This window comes from Neomonachus schauinslandi, chromosome 9 (assembly GCF_002201575.2).
Source record: "Neomonachus schauinslandi chromosome 9, ASM220157v2, whole genome shotgun sequence".
Lineage (NCBI taxonomy): Eukaryota > Metazoa > Chordata > Mammalia > Carnivora > Phocidae > Neomonachus > Neomonachus schauinslandi.
In genome coordinates, this window is record NC_058411.1 from 70,790,859 (window position 1) to 70,809,617 (window position 18,759).

Below are 18,759 nucleotides of genomic sequence, written 5' to 3' on the forward strand. Positions count from 1 at the left end.
ATGTGAAGATTATAAAAATATTTTCCTATATTTTGACCTAGCATGGCTATGATTTTTTTCACATTTAAATATTTAATCCATTTGGACTTATTTGTACATATGATGTGAGGTAAGGATCTTACTCTATTGATTTTTCCATTCAGTGGTCAGTTTCCCCAAAGAACCCATTCCTGCCTCACTGATTTAAAATGCTACTTTAATCATTTATTAGTTTCCCATATACAGTTGGGTCTGTTTCCTGACTCTCTGTTCTGATGGTTATACTGTTCTATTTCTCTACCAATATCAGATTGTTTTATTATTTATGGGTTTTTGACATATGGAAGTTTTGAATATTTTAAAAGTTAAACTTTTATTGTGATTTCTTCCATTTAAAAGTTTAGCCCCTCAGTCTTACTTATTGAAATTTATGTATGAAATAACATAATTTGCATTTGCATTTACTGTGCAAGGAAAGATTGATTTAAGCAACTGAATATTTTTACTCTGTTGCATTCACATGCCTGCCTACCTCCATGATTTCTTCAGCATCTCCCTTCAAGGGTACTGTTAGAAAAGTCATCTTTTTATAAATGTAAATAGAGGTATTTTTTCAGATTTACTATGGGATAATATGCTTTAATTACTGAAAGTAATTTCACTATTGTGTTGAGGACAGTCAACAATATTTATACAGTGTCAGCTTTTGTTTAAACACTAAGTGCCGCTAATTCTGGATCTGTATCTCCCCCAAATTTACTTACTTACTTTTTTTATTTACTTAATTTTAAATCACCTATGTATAGCTTTGGGAAATTGAAGTTAGAGAAAAACGTTTGAGATCCTCAATCGAGAGGTATTAGAGTTTATTACAAGTCCTCATTAGAGAATTATTTAATTAATGCATCTATAACTAAAGCTGTTATTTTTCTCTTTTTTCACATTTAAAATTACAAAACATAATAGACTAAAAGCTTAATACCAAATGACGGATCATATCTGTCATTATTTTAATAGTCTTGTTTTTTAACTACTTCTTAAAGAAAAGTGAAGTCAAAATATACATTTTGTATATATATATTTTTTAAAGATTTTATTTATTTATTTGAGAGAGAGAATGAGAGACAGCACGAGAGGGAAGCGGGTCAGAGGGAGAAGCAGACCCCCTGCTGAGCAGGGAGCCCGATGTGGGACTCGATCCCGGGACTCCAGGATCATGACCTGAGCCGAAGGCAGTCACTTAACCAACTGAGCCACCCAGGTGCCCCCATTTTGTATATTTTTGAGCATATTATTAGAAAGTTTGTGTAATTCTTTATTAATCAAAACAAAAGTATGGGGTGAGTGAAATAAAACCACTTGTATTTATAGCAGCAAAGTTCTTATATAAACAAAGAATATTTCAAATGCAAAATCCTTAAAGAATGTAAAGCAAATATTTCTCAATTATTTTGTGTCAAAATGTATATGACTAACATGTGACTCATAATCTCTGTTCTTAGAATTGATCCTACAGTAACATGGAAAGATGTGCATACAAGGATATTCCCTACAGTATTGTCACAGTAGCAGAATATAGAAACAACCTGAACAGGTAGCAATGGATAAAAGGTATCCATATAACCAGATACTATGTAAGTAATTGAGTTGCAAAACAATATGTTTAGCTTTATCCACCCCCCCCCCTTTTTTTTTGTAAAGCTGGACAAACATACCAAAAACCATTCTCTGTGTATACAGAATGTAACAAGCTGGAGGCATCTCGGCCTTGCAGAGGGAGAGACCTCTTCTGCAGGAAAATCTCAGCGGCTCAGGCTGGGTGTGTCCCTGCGTGTCCCTGTGTGGCTGGCTCTAAGAATACTTGAACTGCTTTGCATGAGACCTGAAGAGAAACTTGTTATTTATTTAGTTATTTTTAAGATTTTATTTATTTGACAGAGAGAGAGAGAGAGCAAGCAGGGGGAGCGGCAGGCAGGAGAAGCAGGCTTCCCACTGAGCAAGGAGCCTGACGTGGGGCTCTACCCCAGGACCCTGGGATCATGATCTGAGCAGACGTTTAACCGACTGAGCCACCCAGGCGTCCCAAGAAACTTGTAATTTAAAAGAAATAACAGTTCTTGGAGTGTCATTCTAGCATATTTGCCATTTCTTTCCAGGCATTGTTGCTTATTCTGTTCTGCTAGTGAAATGATCTGCTTCTGAAAATTCTCACAATAATTTAACAATACCCATTTGTTGTCACATCCTGCTTTCCACCAAAATCATCATCTGTTGGTGCATCAGTTTCCTCTTTCTTCAAGTTTTGCTGCTTTGTCTACTGACATTATAGTAATAAAATTAAGGTCATGCATGTTGGCTATTTAAAATTTCTAAATAAATTTTCCTTAATTAGTCTCTGTCCTTAACTCTTTACAAACAGTTCCAAGAGATGATTTGATTTTCAGTAGTTCATCCACGATTCATGACAAAGAGAGCTCACGATCTCATCATTTCTCTGTGCTTCAAAATTCTGCAATTTTAAGAGTTTTCTTAGGTAGTCAAGATCCTTTTCTTCCTAACTGATGACTTCCGTTTGTGGAGGATGGAGAGATAAATGGGTATCAGTGTAGAGAGGCAAACGATTATATGCATTGTTTTCCCATAGCTCTTCTACTTCCTTCCTTTCAGAGTCTGGAAATTCAGGTGTTCTGTCCTGTGCGTGCAAGAAAATATCACAGGCGTTTTGTTGCTGGTGGTGGTCCATTTTGGCCAAGGCCAAATACTCTTTGAATATTTTTTGTGCCAGAACCAAGATAACACTCACTGATGGGAAAGGTCCGTCCCAGCAACTTCTGAATGATGGACCTAAATTTATACAGATTTGCTAAGACCGGAATTTAAGTTATTTGGGTAAATTTTAAAGCTTGCCGCCATCCAGGGTACACAGTATCTGGGACAACCGGCTGGCTGCTGTATTGTCTTATTATTGCAAAGTCACCACACTGTCTGCCAGGATTTATTTAAAATATGCTTTCTTTTTCTTCACATGTATAGCCAGAAAAACCTCTTCAGTATTAGTACTTACTCGATTTATCAGAATCTAGCTTCCTTCCTTTTGTGAAGGAGACTCTTTGAGTCTCTAGTGACAAGTACCTTTTTCACTGGAACTCTGGGTGACTATCTGGTGTCTCCTGTCCAGCGAAGGGAGTCGCACTGGGTCCCTGAAGAGCTGTTTCACATGGGAGGCACACATTTCTCATCGTTTTAGATGATTTATGCCAGAGCCTGGTAGGAATGGCAGATTGTCCAATAAAGGAGAAAAGCAACGGAAAACTCCTTTTCCTAGGGGCCTTGTTTTGTTTTGTTTTCATTAAATACTGTCATTTTTTCCTTCTTCATGACTTTCTTTTCTTCTGGCTTAAAATTCTTACTGATAGGATTATTTGTGCTGATACTGGTGACTTTCAAATATAGTCACCCAAACCTCTCTTGTGTTTTAAATCCAAATAGCTAATTTTCTACTGAACAGTTAACTTCAAAGTCAACCTGGCCAAAATGGAACTTGATATTTTATTGTCAATTTACTTTTTCTTATCTCTGTCCATGGCAACCACATCCATCCAATGCCCCAAGCAGGGACCACAGCTTCGATATAGAAAGCTCCACCTCCCTCACCCTCAAAATCAAATTAATTCCAAGAGTTGTCAGTGGTTCCAATCTCCTGTATCTACCCTCCGCTCTTCTGCCTCATCAGATCCCAGGTGCTTGGGGCCTGAGTTATGGCCTTTTGGCTGCTCTTGTCTTTCATGTCCTCTCATTTCACCCTCCATGTTGCTGCCAGAATGATCCTTCTAAGACACATGCATTATAGAGCTTTCATGCCGCACAAAACCCGTGCCACAACTATGGAGGCTGTGCTGCGTGTGGGGCCCCGTGCTAATTGGCCGGCGACAGAATAATAAACATGGCCCTGTCTCTGCCCTCAATTATCTCATCATCTGATGAAGACAAAGACCAACAGAATTCACGGTGATGTAAGTAATGATCTCTAGGGTCTTCCGGACAGAACAAGAAATGCCAAATGTCATAGAGGAAGGAGCACCTAATTCTGCCTGGGGTATCAGAGAAATTCACAGAGACATTCAGGGGAGGAGGAACTGGAAGCATTTCACAAGGGGCTGCCTCAAATATCTCCACAAAGCTGGGGCACACACACGAGGGTAGGGCATCGCGGCCGGGCAGGTGGAGGACTTGAGGAGATTGTAGAGATCTGCTGCAGACCTTGTGGGAAATGGAAGAAAAAGCCATCGATAAGTAAGCCGCCTGGCATATTGCCTGGCCCCGGGTGGGTTTCTATGACAAAGTGCTGTTATTACTGCCACCAGTGAGGGCTCATTGCTAACACAAGACAGCCAGGACTAGAACCAAGGCTTGGCTTCATAGTCTTTTCTTCCATCCTCTAACTTCCTTCTTAGGGAGACGAAGAAAGGATTATTCTGGCAGCAAGAACCTACAGTAAGTTACCAATGGACAATGACCCAGGTCTGGAGAGTTGAGAGTTGGACACCCTTGGGGCAAGAGATTATAAGGAACTTCTTCACTTTTTTCCCTTCTATTTGCCTTCTGGAGTGATAAAGTATGGGGAGAGAGGAAAATTCAGGGATACACAGATCTGTAGAACTCTGAAAGACACCAAGGGAACCCGCCAACTGGGTTGATTATAATTGTCCTAGAACCTAAGCTTTTAGACAGAGGGGAGAAGTGGACTTTGGGGCTTCTTTCTACATTACCTGGCTTAGGTTGAGAGGGTAGGAAAATAAACAGGGTCACAAGCAAAAAGTTCTCCTCTTAAATAGAGTGCAGAACCTTATAAGGGATAGCTTAGCAAGGGACAGGAGGGGAGGCTATTAATTTATATGTTAAAAGGGTAATAGATATACGTGGTAAAAAAAAATGAAAACATAAGAAACTATATACAGTGAAAGATAAGTCACCTTTTTTCTTACTCCCTATTTTCCCCTTTCAGTGACAAACTGTACCAAATTCTAATTTATCTTCTCAATGATATTCTGTATATTTACCAACATACACACATATACACAGGCTGTTTGTTGCACAAATTTTTACATGTTACTCTCTTGCTTTTTCCACTTAAAGATATATCTTGGAGATGATACTGTATTGGTAAGTTAAAGCTGCCCATTTCTGTATGGTTTTGTTTTGTTTTGTTTTCTGTTTCTGTTTGTCTCCCTTGTTAGCATTTAATGAACCTCCCTCCATGTGGCTTCAAGCTACCAGGACACAGCGCCCCCCCCCAGCCCCCTTCATCTTCTCGTCAGCTCTTTTACTGAAAAATTTGGCCTTCACGATGACAGGCTGTTTGGGGAGCTTTCCCTTTCCTGAAACTTTGTAGTAGCCTGAGTGCACCACGTCAGGAATAGGAGCAGCTCCGGTCTTGTTTCTGGCAGCATTTACCCGTGCCTGCTCACTGACTAAGGTCCGCAGTTTGTCAAGGTTGACAGATGGGCAGAAGCTCTGGTTCCTCTTTAAGTGCTCATGCCTCATACTAATGTTTCCAAAGTAACCTGGGTGATATTTGTCGAAGTTGACCCTGTGATGATGCGTGTCTCCAGCATTACCCTGGCCTCCTCTGGCTTCCAGTGCTTGCTGATGTGGCCGTGGCTCAGGTGGCCCGAAGTTTCCAGGTCTTCCTCAGTCTGGATGGCATGTGGGCAGCCCAGACAAAAGCTAAAGCTGCTTCCTTCTTTTTATTATTATTTTTGAATTTTTATTTATTTTTTATTTTTTTAAAGATCTTATTTATCTGGGCACCTGGGTGGCTCAGTCAGTTGGGTGTTTGCCTTCAGCTCAGGTCATGATCCCGGGGGTCCTGGGATCGAGCCCCGCATCGGGCTCCCTGCTTGGCTGGAAGCCTGCTTCTCCCTCTCCTCCCCGCTTGTGCTCTCTTTCACTATCTCTGTCTCTCTCTCTCAAATAAATAAATAAAATTTTAAAAAAATTTAAAAAAAATCTTATTTATCTAAGAGAGAAAGAGAGCACAGAGGGAGAGTAAGAGGGAGAAGCAGACTCTCTGCTGAGCAGAGAGACCCACGTGGGGCTCGATCCCAGAACCCAGAGATCACGACCCAAGCCGAAGGCAGATTTTCAACTGATTGAGCCACCCCGGCACCCCTAACTTTCTTTTTAATGCCTACGTAGTATTCTTTTGAATGGATGTACTGTAATATATTCTCTATCATAGACATTCACATTGTTTCAGAACACTTGATTTTATAAATAGAGCTATAGGGAATACCTTTAAAAAAAGATTTTAATCATTTATTTATCTGAGAGAGAGAAAGCACAATCAGGGGGAGTGGCAGAGGGAGAGGGAGAAGCAGGCTTCCCGCCGTGCAGGGAGCCCGATGTGGGGCTCCATCCCAGGACCCTGGGATCATGGCCTGAGCCAAAGGCAGACTCTTAATGACTGAGCCACCCAGGCACCCCAAGAATATCTTTTTTTAAAAGTAACTTTTTTAAAAAGTTACTTCACATAACGTGGGACTTGAACTCACGACCCTGAGATCAAGAGTCGCATTAACCAGCCAGGCGCCTCTACAATGAGTATCTTTGTACGTATGTCTTTCTATACATACACATATATAGCTATAAGATAAAAGCATAGAAGTAGAATTGTTGTGCAAAAGTGCAAGGAAATGCGCATTTTTAATTTTCATAGAGTAATAGGATATTAGATGTGACTTTTTCTGTTGACTTAGATTATCAGCAAAGGTCCCAAAGACCAAACTTAAGTGACAGACCACCTATTTCTGTCATTTAATGAAAACAAGTATTAATGTAGGTCTTTCATAAAAGTGAGGTGTTGTTGTCATGTGAGCTTCAAAAAAGTGAGGGATACCTGTATCAGTTTTCTCTCTGCCTTTGCCTCACCTCGGCCTCCAGGGTACATAAGACAAGGCTGGGAATTCCTGGAGGGGTGAAGGTTAGGAGGAGGGTTCTTTAGAGAGTGGGAGAATGGAGAGTTGGCAGCGCTGTGCTCTTTCTCCTTTCCAGAGCTTGTTGTCCTTCTAGTTTAACCTAAGTGAGGGGGTTCATAAGAGCCGCTCAGAGAGTTTGTTTGTTTGCCGTGGAATTTGGGGGATGGAGGGACTAGTACTGTGCAAACATCCTAAGACCACAATCTGTGACAAAGCTGTCTCTGTGGGCCGCATGGGAGCAGGTGTACCTCCTCCAATCACGTGTTTCCTGTGACCCGATGCAGGCCCTATGGAAGAGAGCGGGGATCGCCAAGGAGCCCACCAAGAACAGGTTGGGGGTGTTGGCATGGGGAGGGAAGCAGAGTCTGAGTGTGAGCGTCACAAACGGTCAACAGGAGAGTGTTTTGGAGGGGTCAGGCATGTTCAGGTGAATGTTCGTCTCCAACGAACCCCAAAATCATCCCATAAAAGGACAAGCATTTGGATGCTGGCCACACCCAAAGGGCACCAAAGCCACACTGTGCCTATTCCAGTCCCTGAAGAACTTTTCCACCCTTTGTTTGTCTTTCTCCCCCAGCACCAACCCTCAGGGAGCCAGAGGTCACAGAGTGAGTCAGGAAGAAATAGAGGAAAAGAACAAGAAGAAAATAATGAAATGCTGACCAAGGCCCCTTTCTGGGCTTCAGGTTTCTGAGCCTGAGTCAAGACTGAGCCTGGGGTTGGGGAGAAGGTTTAAACTGGATGAGATTAAAGTTTTGATATGCAACTGGACCAAGCCTGTTCATACCTAAAAATGAGACTATTCAACTAATAAGTGAAAACAACTGGAAAAGCTATTGGATCTACCCAAGATTTCATCAGAGTGGAGAGAATGGAGAGTCAGTGTAGCATGGAAGAAAGTTAGGGTCGTGAGTAAATATCATGTTTTTTTCCCGGGCAGCTTGCACCCCACTATGACCAGCACATTCAACAAACCAGTTAGAATAAATATTGCCAAACACCTCCCAAAAATGCTGTACCAGCTTCCCCCCAGTACCAGGGTGCGTTGCACCTGTTTTCAGGAAGAGAAGCTTTTTTTTTTTTTTAAATTTCTTTATTTGAGAGAGAGAATGAAAGAGAGCACATGAGAGGGGGAAGGGTCAGAGGGAGAAGCAGACTCCCTGCCGAGCAGGGAGCCCGATGCGGGACTCGATCCTGGGACTCCAGGATCATGACCTGAGCCGAAGGCAGTCGCTTAACCAACTGAGCCACCCAGGCGCCCGGAAGAGAAGCTTTTGATGTTCACATACTAGGAGCCTTATCTCTTCTTTGATACTCTAATGAGGTAAAAAGACAAAATTTGTTCCCAAATATCTCCAATCAATTACTATGGCCTTCCTGATATCACATATTATTTTAAATACTTGTCTGATCAGGCTCCACACCTCAAAAATCTCAAGTTACACACACCGTTTTACATTCTAGTCAGGAACCTAAGTGAAAGATGTAGGGGAAGACCTACTCTCAAGTACTAACTTGGGTCACAAAGAAGGTCCATTACAAAAATAAGTATTTTTAACCCAAAAGCTTTTGGACATCCTTTTAAATCCGGTGATTGATGCTACTGTGTAAAGAATTAAAGAGCACAGGTATATAAATTATGTTGTCCAAAGATTATTTATTAGTTAATGCAAATTTACATTGGCTTAAGGAATGAAAATGAACTCAGGATCCAGAAACTACAATTTAAGTTGACACATTAAGTCATTTGTAGAATCATAAAAATTAATCTCTTTTTAGAAGGATATTAGATATTATCAAGTAATTTAGTTGAACACATAATTTTGCAATTTTATAAATATAAAGTGATGTTAGTTTATTTGACCAGAACAACTAGTGGAGGAAATTTAGGAAATTCAGATCAATCAAGCTTTTCATGAGAAAATAAACCCAAGACTTTCATAAAGTAGAAGATTGTGTTAATAGTTTTACACGGTGTAGTCAGGGAGAAGACATAGAACGGCTCTTAAATCAAAATTTTTGAATCAGTTTAATTTGTCCAAAGAGACATCTCATTTAGGAATATTGCATGCTTTTTTGTGTGCAATTACATAGCCAATATTAAAGCTTTAAAGTTATTTATATTTACTTCTTTTTTTTTTTTAAGATGTTATTTATTTATTTATTTGACAGAGAGAGAGACACAGCAAGAGAGGGAACACAAGCAGGGGGAGCGGGAGAGGGAGAAGCAGGGTTCCCCCCGAGCAGGGAGCCCGATGCGGGGCTCGATGCGGGGCTCGATCCCAGGACCATGAGATCATGACCTGAGCCAAAGGCAGACGCTTAACGACTGAGCCACCCAGGCGCCCCTATATTTACTTCTTATAGTAACCAAGACTTTTAATTAAACCGACAGTTAAAATCTTTTTGTTACAGCTTTAGGAAGATAAATTTCCTTAAAGAACTACATACTTAAAGTATAAGAAATAGAAAAGTATTTTTAGAAATCTTTGAATTTCTTGTTCTTCCCATTTGTAGGTGCTTAATATATTAATGCTGTTTTTAAAAGCCAATTATAAGATTTCTAACTTTTTATTTGAAATTATTTCAACTTTTCAGAAAAACTACAAAACTAGTACAGAATTAACATATGCCCTACACCTACCTTCCCCGATGTTAACATCTTACATAACCATGGTACAATGATCACTACCAAGAAATTGCCATTGATACTATTAACGAAACTAAATCACTTGTTCAAATTTCACCAGATTTTTCCCTCCCAAGATCCTACTCAGGATCCCGTACTGCATTTAGTTGATCTGTCTCCTTAGTGTCCTGCATTCAGTAACAAGTCCTCAGTCCTTCTTGGTCTTTCACAACCTTGATACTTTTGAAGAGTACTGTTCAGTGATTTCGTAGAATGCCTATCAGTTTGAGTCTGTCTGACGCTTTCTTATGATGAGGCTGAAGTTATGCTTTTTAGCAAGAATACCATGGAAGTGATGTTGTCCCTGGTCCAGAGCCTCTCACCAGGGGGTGTGACGTCAGCGTGTTTTGTTACTGGTGATGTCTACCTTGATCCCTTGGTTAAGATGGCATCTGCGAGGGGTGCCTGGGTGGTTCAGTTGGTTAAGCATCTGCCATCAGCTCAGGTCATGATCTCTAGGTCTTGGTGATGAGGGAACAGAAGGTTAGCTAAGGACAAAGCACAAGCTATGTCCCGCAACCTCCACCCTGCCCCACTCCTGGGTGGGATATTTGTGATAGTCCTCTAGGAAGCTCCCCAACTACCTTAATGTTTGTTAATGCCTTGCTAGAGGGAAAAACACACTTAACTTTACAACGGCAAGGGCTCTGGTATCTTGTAGGTCCTCTTTAGCATACAAAAGCTCTTTTGAAAACCTCCCTTTTTCCCTACACCCAACTCCCAAGTATATAATCAGCCACCCTTCACAACCCCGGCGCAGCAGCTCTTTCTACCCACGGGCCCTGTGCTTTAATAAAACCACCATTTTGCACCAAACACATCTCAAGAATTCTCTTGGTCATCGGCTCCGGACTTCACCCCACCGAATTCACCTATATTCCAAAACCACATAACTGGGATCGAGCCCCATGTCATCAGGCTCCCTGCTCCGCGGGGAGTCTAGTCCGCTTCTCCCTCTCCCTCTGCCCCTCCCCTCGCTCCTGCTCTCTCTTGTTCACTCTCTCTCTCTCAAATAAATAAATTCTTAAAAAAAAAAAAGATGGCGTCTGCCAGATTTCTCTACAGTAACAAATATTTTTCCCTTTGTAATTCCTAATTGTCTCGTGTAGAGGTAATTTGAGGCTATGCAAATACTCAGTTTCTCTTTGAACTCTTGCTCACTGATCTTTAGCATCTAGAAACAGATCATTCCTGCAACACCTCTGCTGTGCTGCTTGCCTACTGATTATTCTGTTTTCTTTACTCCTCCTACATTTACTAATTGCATTTTTCTGTTTCTCTTCCCTTGTTTACTCAGTCATTTATTGATATCAATATGGACTCATGGACATTTATTTTTTTCCATGGCTTTTAATCCAATACTATCAACATTTATGTTCTTGCTCAAATTATTCCAGCTTTTTTTTTTTTCTTTTTAGCACTCTCTTACTTACTGTCCCTGTAAGATATTCCAGGCTCATTGTATAATTTCCCTGTCCCAGTCCTGGAATCAACCATTTCTCCTGGGAGCCCTGATTTGCTTGTTTTATTGGTGTCTTTTATTACCTCTGGATTTTTAATTTTTGTTAGAAAGCCGGCTGTAGTGGTCGAACTCCCTCTCTCTCCGTATCAGTGAGACCCAGTAATAACCCCACAGCTCACTTTGCAAAGGCTGGTTATTCCGTGTAAATAATCACAAGGACTTCTAGGAGCAGGAAGTCTAGTAGAAACGTCTGGGTGAGCATTCTCCTCCAAGGCCTCTCCTCCCGGAAGCTCCTGCACTCTGAGGCCTATCTATCGTCTCATTAAGGCTAACCACCCCCTCACACACACCCCTCCCAAGGACAGACAGTAATCCTAAAACTTTAGAGCCTAAACGGATATTCATAAGCAGAACATTTCCCAGATTGTAGCATCAGCTCCTTAGCCCCAGCCCAGGCCAGCCCTGGCTCTTTGTTATGCAGAACCCTGGAGGGCCCTCTTTGTTCGCACTCCTTCTTTCAGAGCGTGCCTCAGGGCTGGATAAATGATGGGTTTTAGGGCTTTGACCCTTTCAAATTAGGAGCAGGGTCATTCTTTGCAGAATCTCTATTCTCCATTAATGGAATGGGGTTGTTCCTGTGAGGATCTATTATTCTTCAATCCAAAAAAAAGCTCCCCAAACAAAAAAACTATGAATGAGTGATACTGTTTTTCCAGTTACCTTAATATTAACCCAAATGAGAAAATTAGTACTTATATAATGATGCACAAGAGAGATTTATATCTAACCTTGTTATTCACTTTGGCCATTACACCAAACTAAACCAGAGTTCATGGAAATACTTACCAAGTTCACCAAAAGTCTGGTGAATATTATCTGAGCAATGATGTGTTTAATAGTTTACATCAAGATTAACCATCTCTGGTCAATGTGACTCCATTGTGGTCTTTATGTGTGTGCACCTCCTGCCCCTCACAACGGTATTGAGGTAGTGTACAAGTTTGCAGAAATTACTAGCCAAGAATGTACATCTTGTTCATATAATTAATTTCTGTCCATAGTGATGTGGGAAACAAAGGCAGAAGAAAAATTATTAAATTCCTTACTACCTAGAGCCCACTGACAAGCCCTTGAAACAGGCAGGGTGACATTCCTCCAGGGACTCAACTGCCTCGATGTTAATACTCTGTTAAGGGCAAAAGGCAATCCTAACCTGACACCCTCCCTGCCAGGATCCTGTAAGTCTAGTTTAACATATAAAAATTCCTTTGGAAACTTCCTTTACCTCTAAACTCTTCAAGATACATGTTGGCAATCATCACCCAAGCATATGGCCCACCGATATACATCTGAAGGGTCTCATGACTAAGGTTTTATTAGATAGTAATAAATGATCTTTTCCCAACAATAGCTGGTCCCCTCGAGGTCCTGGAAACCTTGCTTCCAAAATTCCTTAGAGACTTACACTATCCCTAACCCCCTCCCAACCTGAAAGTATATCATGGGCCGCTCCTCATGACCCCGGTGCGGCTCTTTCTGCCCACGGGTCCTGTCCCCGTGCTTTCATAAAACCACCTTTTTGCACCAAAGACATCTCAAGAATTCTTCCTTGGCCATCAGCTTGGAACTCTAGTAACGTCTTTCCTACATCACATAGAATCACAGAAAAGGTTTATGACAGACCAATGAAAGTAAAATACAGTCTTTGCTGTGCTTGCTTCAGCTTACTGTAGGATGAAGGAGGATATAGCAATGGGAAATTTCTTTTTTTTTTTAAGATTTTATTTATTTATTTATGAGAGAGACAGAGAGAGTTGGGGGAGGAGCAGAGGGAGCGGGACAAGCAGACTCCGTGCTGAGCATGGAGCCCAACACAGGTCTCAATTCCAGGACCCTGATATCAAGACCCGAGCCAAAACCAAGAGTTGGATGCTTAACCGACTGAGCCACTCAGGCACCCCCAAATTTCTCGTATTCCTAACATCTACTGTCTTACAGTTCCATTTAATTGGATATTGGTAGCTTTTATTATTGAAATTTTCTATCATGCTTAATCAGTTTTGTTCTCAACTCTATGTTATTAATTTTACCAACTTTAATTTCTTTTTTTCCCTGTTTTTATTTTCTTTACTGTTCTGAAACGACCTATCTTGGACCAACCTTTCTAGCTATAAAGTAATAATTCTGCTTGTGATTTAGGCAGAAGCAGCCTGTTAATGGTGGGTTTCAATTATTTATATTAAATCTAGTATTTTTGGTATACTTGGCCTTAATCGTTTGAAGTATAGCAGGTGTCTTTATTGTCTCTTTAGTTATATGGACTCTATTTTTCCCTTTATCTTTCAATACGGTTTGGAAGACAAAAAACCCTACTTTAAAGCCATATGGGTTCAATATCTTAAAACATCCTATAAGCACTCTAGGTCTCTTTTCCTAATCAAAAACCTGCTCTACTCTCCTGTACAGAAGAGAAAGGATACTGCTCTTTGTCTGCACTTCTTACTCCCTACTCTAATTTCACATTCATAATTAAATTTGGTGTTTCTCACTTTTTTTCCTCTTTCATGTTTCTTTTATGCTTTCTGTGTCTTAGTTTTCTTCAAATAATTACACTGGTATCAGAAATAATCCTTCCACGGGTATCCTTACTTCTTTAACAGTAGTTGGTATCAATAATTACCACGGGTTCATTTTTTTAGTCATTATCCATTCAAATTCTTTCTCTAATTTTAGCCTTACACTATATACACATATATATGTATATATAGTAGCTTTGAGCAATCTTTAAAAAAAAAAGAAAAGGGCCCTGGCTGCCCCATTTTTTGAGACTGGGCATGTCTGAGAACATCTCTCTGGTACCTCCCTATACAAGTGGCTTGATGTGGCCCATTATTCTTGAGCGGCAGCTTATTCCTCCCGTGGAAGATGTCATCGTGTTGTCATCTGGCATTGCTCAGTGCAGTGGAAAAAGCCCAAACTAGTCTGATATTTTGCTCTTTGAAAATGACCTACTTCTTCTGCTTGGAAACTTGCAGAATTCTTTTTTTTCCCCCCTTATAGTTTAAATTTTTTATGAAACTATGTCATGGTATTGCTTTTGTTATTGATTTTGCCTGGGACTTTGGACATACTCTCTATAATTTTTTCTAAATATGATATGTTTTCTCTGAGTATTGATTTTGATCCTTTTGTTTCTTTCTTTCCCCCACCGTTGGAAACCCCTTTTATTTGAAAATTCAATCTCTAAATTTAACAACTTCTCTCGAATTATTTTTTTACTTCTTCATTCCTTTTCAATTCAGAATATTGTAATTATGGATAAGAGGAGAGGGGGCAAATGGATTTTTTAATAGAAAGAAGTTACATAGAATGACGATTGTCAAATAGGGAGGCCTTATTTTATTTTTTTTTAAAGATGTTATTTATTTATTTGACAGACAGAGACACAGCAAGAGAGGGAACACAAGCAGGGCAAGTGGGAGAGGGAGAAGCAGGCTTCCCACGGAGCAGGGAGCCCGATGCGGGACTCGATCCCAGGACCCTGGGATCATGACCTGAGCGGAAGGCAGACGCTTAATGACTGAGCCACCCAGGCGCTCTGGGAGGCCTTATTTTAATGAATACCAGCTGACACCTGTTTGGCTCAATCCAGAATGACATGGGCAGCTGGGCCATTTTATCCATTTTTCAAACAGGGCGAGGATTTATAGGTTCCTCCTTTGGTGAAGGTGGTAAACAACTGTAGCTAAACAGGGAGCAGGTGAAATCTGTTGCAGATCACACTGCTCCACAGTCTTTGAGAAATTCTTCATGAAACCTGCAAAATGCATCAGATGTAATTAGAAGACAATGGTGGGTAAGCTCTTGACATGACGGAACTACCCAAAGAGGACTCCAGAAGTTCAGCCCAGTGCGTGAAGTAGAGTGTGCAAAGAACACAGCAAATAAAGGTATGAGTCAGGCCAGGACTTGCCATGGCATTTGTGGGGAGAGGGAGAAGTTCATCAGTGGGGATTATCCTGAGCGTTTTCATTGTTTCATGGGTCACGTGATTGTGACCTAGGCTATCTATCCACGGGCAACAGGATCTTACCTAGCTATGGGGGTTCAGGTCAAGTCCTAGATCTTGATTCTGGACCAGTGATCTGTTCAGATCCTAGAGGCCCTGGCTGGTGGCTGAGCCAACCTGGAAGGATGAAGGATGGTGGGAGGGCTGGCCACAGGCTTCTGTGGACCAGCAGGGTGGAGATGTGGGAGGTAAAATGGGAATGGTTGAGACTGGGCAGGGACTGACAGAAGCACTGACTGACCGGCCAGAAGGAGCTGGGTAACAGAAGTCTTGGGGAGCACTAGGGCCAGTTTTATGAGTGTGGAAAGACCCCATCTGGGAAAGATTTACCCCACCCCCTATTTTATCTCCCTATCAGAGTTGTTTGACAAATGCCTTTAATAAGTATATGTTTTTTCTACGTTTAGACTTCAGATCTGGCCTTTCTTCTGTGATCAATCAGCAGACTGGGGGGGACGAAACCAGATACTATATTTCTTGTAGGAATCTTCTTGAGGACATTGTCAATGACATATCTCTTTCCATTGGTTGAGTCATATGATAAATTCTTTCAAAGAAAAGTATGACTTCAGAGGAAATACCAGCCCCTGATGGTCCTATTTACTTTGCATTTACTGATGCTCCCAGCATATAAATTTGTCCATTCTTTGCAAACCTCAAATCCACCATGCTCTTCTTTCTTATCTAAGATCCTTTCATTGGAAGTACAGAAAATGTAGAAATAATTTGAGCCCAGTTAACTATGGAGCCTTGGATTTCTAGTTCCCACAACTTTCCTGTGGACATGATATCTTAGATGATACTGCTACATTTTTATTCACTGGAAATGCATTCAACATAACTACAGTTCCTTTCATCAGGGAAAGTGGTTTGCTAAGTTCATCTTTGTGTACTTATAATTCTAAGGTCCCCACTTGCCACTAAGTTATTCGAATTCAATCTTTTTTTAAAAAAGATTTTATTCATTTATTTGAGAGAGAGAGCATGAGTAGCGGGGGTTGGGGGTTGGGGGGATGGTGTGGGCTCATCCCAGGAGAGGCGGGGGATGGGGGGCAGTGCGGGCTCATCCCAGGACCTAGAGATCATGACCTGAGCCAAAGGCAGACGCTCAACTGACTGAGCCACTCAGGTGTCCCTCGAATTCAATCTTTTCTAAAATGGACTTCCACCTTCCTAGGAGGCTTTTTGCATATTCCAACATTAATTGTGGCAAACTGCTCTTTGCCACACTGCTGGGCAAACTGGGAAAAATTATTTTGACATCTCATCCTTAATCAGAACATTAAATTTCCTCCTAACCATAAAAAGTGGGTCTTAGTTACTGGTACCTTCCCCTCGTACACTCATCACACTTTCTCCTCTAGACCCACAGTGAAAGTGAGAAATTGAAGGTACATGAGGGAGGCTGGGACTGCACATTAGAAACTCATTTACCACATCAGTCTGAGATACATGTTCCCTCCTGTCCAGAGACCCAGAGACCATTGGGTGTCACCAGTGTTGACCTAAGGGAACTGTTCTAGAACCAAGAAGGTATAGCATGATTTTATTTTATTTTAAAAACAAAAACAAGAGCCAAATGTCAGCCCATTCTGAGATATCACTGACATTTATGGGAGCACTTGCCCCTATTCCTAAGGAATTCTGCTATACTGCTTTAAGATAATCTTTGAAGGTGAAATGTCATATAATTCTGAGTTTCTAGCAATCAACAGCTAAAATTACCTGAGGGAACAGAGGTCTCCTGGGAAGTGAGAGAGGTTGAGAGAAGCTGGGAGGTGGGGGTGGGGGATGAAGCAGGAGCAAACCAAGCTCAGCAAGCTTCAGTTTGCTTCTGTCTTCGGTGGATTCACCATCACCATCTTCCCCAGCAGTGAGTGGAAGAGACAGTGCAGCAAAGATATGGCCAAATGCCAATCGAGTGACATCTCAAGTGCAAACTGGAATTCAGTGAGTCCTTATAATTCAGTGTTGTATGGCATTCTCTGAGATTAGACTGATCTTTGATGAAGTTGTCCCCATTTCTGCATCAGGTCCCAAGTACTCTTTCCATGCTCAAAATCTGTGGAAGGACACAAGCCTGTCCTCAAGTTCTGAGTGGCTTAAAAGTGTCTGACAAGCGCATGTACAGCTGTTTCCGTCTGAAGACAGGACATTAGAAATTACTTAGCTCAGTCCCTCATTTGATAGATTAAAAGACTGAGTGAGGCACAAAGAAGTTCAATAACTTGCCCGAGGTCGCTACTCAGTGAACATAGAACCACTGATCTTGGTACTATACCAACTGTCTCCAACATATCCCAGGTAGACATTTACTTTTTAAACTCATGTTAAAACCTGGACCACTGCATTTCTTCTGGCTGCCTGGAACCTTTTGAAAACTCTTCTAATGTTTGGAGAATTTCCGACCAGTGAGTCTGCACCCCTCTACCCTTGTCTCTCCAGCCAGAAAATGATATCCTTGCCTCCTCCGCATTAGGACATAGGCATTGGCTCCACCAATCAGAGGACCCCCACGCAAGACTTCGATCTGGAAGTAAATGCAGTAAGCACCGAGCAAATTCCTCATGTTGCCACTATTGTGGTTGCAGAGACAGCCGGCTTCCGGAGGCTGTGCAGGTCTCAAGGTGGGGCTCCGGACAGCAGCACAGCCTTGCTACTGGATGGGATTTCTCGTAGACAGGAAAAGCCCACCAGTCCCCTTCAGTCACAACATAGTCTCACCTTAGTAATTAACTGGTTCTGTCCAATATAATAATAAAAATTCCAGAATCTATTCCAAGTGAAAGCTTCTTCCCTTTCCAGCTTGACTCAGCTTCACCCCGAAAGTACGTATCAGAGGAGGGCCTATAAAACCTTCCTGTGTCATCCTCCATACCCCACCCCCCCCCTTGGCTTCCCAGATGTCAGCGTCAGTGTTAGCTTGGAGGTCACATGTTGAAGATGGCAGAGTTTCCATCGGCCCCATTGATCTCTGATTCTGTGGAGCTACTCTCTGCCTCCAATTGGACTTTCCATAAAAGAGAAATAAAATTCTATCATATTAAGTCCAGGGTCAGCAACCTTTTTCTGTAAAGGGCCAGAGAGTAAATAGTTAGGTTTTGCAGGCTATATGGTCTCTGCTGCAACCACTCAACTCTGCCAGAGTGGTGTGAAAGCAGCTGTAGACACTACCTAAATGCGTGAGTGCAGCCATATTCCGTAAATATCTACAGAAACAGGCAGAGGTTGGATTTGGCCTGTGGGTGGTAGTATGCTGACCCCGGTAACAAGCCACTACACTTTTGGGGTTTATGCGTTATAGCAGAATACTACATTAATCAATTCACTTTTCATATTCAATCTTCTATCAACATTACCCAGTGAGGTGCCAAGCACAAAGTGGATACTCAATGATGAAGGAATGGAGAGCCTTGAAACATAGAGGCTGGAGTTTTAACAACCCTATGGGACAGAAGATCATGTTTCAGGCCTGGACATGGCCAAGAACTCAATCTGAGCTCCTTGAGTAAAGCTAGGAGCCACAGAGGGTTGTCTCATTCAGAAAATGAGGATAAGAAAAACCCTCCATTGGCTCTTCATT

The 18,759-nt window shown here is 41.5% G+C and overlaps 1 pseudogene; it reads right to left on the reverse strand.

Moving 5' to 3' along the window:
* Positions 1 to 5,244: 5,244 nt before the first annotated feature.
* Positions 5,245 to 5,686, reverse strand: LOC123325706 (annotated as a pseudogene).
* Between the last annotated feature and the right edge of the window lie 13,073 nt (positions 5,687 to 18,759).